Source organism: Colobus angolensis, unplaced genomic scaffold (assembly GCF_000951035.1).
Source record: "Colobus angolensis palliatus isolate OR3802 unplaced genomic scaffold, Cang.pa_1.0 Scaffold51, whole genome shotgun sequence".
NCBI classification, from domain to species: Eukaryota; Metazoa; Chordata; class Mammalia; order Primates; family Cercopithecidae; genus Colobus; species Colobus angolensis.
The window spans coordinates 12,869,591-12,872,000 of record NW_012118599.1 but is presented as its reverse complement, the minus strand read 5'-3'; the positions used below and the strand labels follow the sequence as shown (position 1 = coordinate 12,872,000).

The 2,410-nt window shown below is 49.0% G+C and overlaps 1 pseudogene; it reads right to left on the bottom strand.

Annotated features, from left to right (window-relative positions):
- Nucleotides 1-444: 444 nt before the first annotated feature.
- Nucleotides 445-892, bottom strand: LOC105524895 (annotated as a pseudogene).
- Nucleotides 893-2,410: the final 1,518 nt, after the last annotated feature.

The window sequence follows — 2,410 nt, the reverse complement described above, 5'->3', positions numbered from 1 at the left end:
AAGACCCTGTCTCAAGAAAAAAAAAAAAAAGAAAGTTATCCAAGATCAGCAACAAAGTAGTCATGAAATGCCCTTACAACCAGTCACAGCAAGGCCCTGGAGAATCTTTCCTCTATTGAATGCAAGCAGCTGGGGCATCCCTCCCAGCTGAAACATGCTGAAAGAGGAGTGGTTAGGAGCACAGGTCTCAGGGTGGGTGCTGCCACTTCCAAGTTGTAAAACCCTGGATCACAGATTAGTTCACCTCTCTGGGCCTCAGTTTTCCCATCTGCAAAGTGGGGATGATAATAGCATCTCCTCGCAAAATTGTTAGAAGGTTTTTTGTGTTTATTTTTCCGGCTTCAGGTTTATTTGTACAAATAGCAGAGAACACCAGCCCATGCAGACGGCAGCCCAGGGGGTTCATACTAGTCCTTCCGTCCTCATGTTGGCAGACAGAGATCTTTACTCTGAAACCTTTGTAGGGGCCTGGGCAGCTTTGGGAGCCTGAGCTGGAACTGAAGCTGGAGCTGCAGCCTGGGCCTTAGTTTGGTCCTTGGCCTTTGACCGGCACAGCCTGAGTCCTTTGGTAATGCAGGCATGAACACGCTTCCCAAGCTTGGGGTGGGCAATGTAGGCAAGTCAGTCAAGCTTGCAGCTGATACCCTTTGGGATCTTGGGCTTTATGAGGACCTTGATAGCCTCAGCACGTGCCCTCATGGCCTTGGCATCGTTGGCCTGCATCTTCTTTAGGCTCTTCTTGTTGTGCTTCTCGGCAAGGTGCATGCTCCTCAGGAACTTGGGGTCCACCCCGTTAAGACATTTGTATCTTTGTGATCAGGGTTTCCTGATGCCATTTCTGTGCCACTTTGGGGACTGGGTTGTGTGTGTTGTGGTTCTTGGACTTTGCCATGTCTGCACCTTAAGCCGTGGCTGCCGAAGCGCCTAGAACTAGAAGAGCTAGAAAGTTTAAATGAACTAATCTAGGTAAAGCATTCAGCATAGGGTCTGGCACATAGAAGGTGCACAACATGGGCTATTAGCATTACTACTGCGATCAGGACCAGCCCAACCAAATCATGCGCTCCTTTGGGGGAAGGAACTGCATCTTATTTATCTTTGTCTATTTGAGCATTTGCCATGGGGCTTGGCACACAGTAGGTGCTCCATGTCTTAGATCAGGTTCCCCAGAAGCAGATCCTGAGATGAGGATTCATAGCTAAATGATTTGGGAGTGCTCCCAGGGAAACTGGAGAGGGACTTGGGAGAGCAAGACAAGAAAGTAAGAGGCCAAGAAGGGTGCAGATTCAGGCAAAATTCTGCAGAGGGTGACTTCAGCCTGATCTCGCAGGGGAACTTGGGAGTGTAAGTTATACCTCAGGGTTGTCCTCGCTCCAGGCAAGGGAGCTGGGACTTCACTCCCCTGCACCCCAGTCATTGGCTAAGGTCCACCATGAAGGGGATAGACTTCCAGGCACTTACATTATGCTCCAGTAGCAGAGGGCAGTGCCGAAAGACCACCCAGACAGGAAGGCACCCAGGGGCCAGGAGGGTCCATGAAAATGGAAAAGGGGTGGAGGGGACCTGCCACCTTCCATAAATGTCATCCCAGCCTCTGAAGGGTCACAGTTCCCCAGAAAGTCCAGGACAGTGGAGGCAGAGTGGACGGGGGGACTGCCAGGCCGTGGGAGCAGCTCTAACTTACACGTTGGTCAGAGCCGTGAGGGTCCACTGAGTGGCCAGCCTCCCTACCAGCTGACAGTGGCAGGCCTGGGACTGCCTGAGTTGATCTTAAGGGCCCCTACTATGTGCCTGGCATAGATGCTGAGTTCTTCACATGATTTTCTCATTTAATCCTCACACCACCCCTGGACAGATGACTCTGAGGCATGGAGGCATGGCATGGAGAGGCCTACCTGCGGCCCCCAAAGAGTGAAGGGCAAAGATGATTGATGTCACTAAGAAATGCAAATAAAAACCACAATGAGCTACCATTTCACACCCACTAGGGAGGTTATAATAAGAAATCTTTAATGAAACATAAGTGTTGGTGAAGATGTGAAGAAATGAGATCCCTCACACAATGCTAGTGGGAACGTAAAATGGTACGGCTGCCGTGGAAGTTCGGCAGTTCCACCATAAGCTAAACACAGAAGCACCACAGGACCCTGAAATTCCACTCTTAGTATAGACTAAAAAAAATTAAATACACTTGTTCAGACAAAAGCTTGCACAAGAATGTTCACAGCAGCGCTATTCACAACCCCAATGGTGGAAACAACTCCAATGTCCACCACTGATGAATGGATACACAAAATGTGCTACATCCATACAATGGAATATTATTCAGTCATAAAAAGAAATAAAATACCGATGCATGCTACAACATGGATGAACCTTGAAAACATGATGCTGAGTAAAGAAGCCAGAC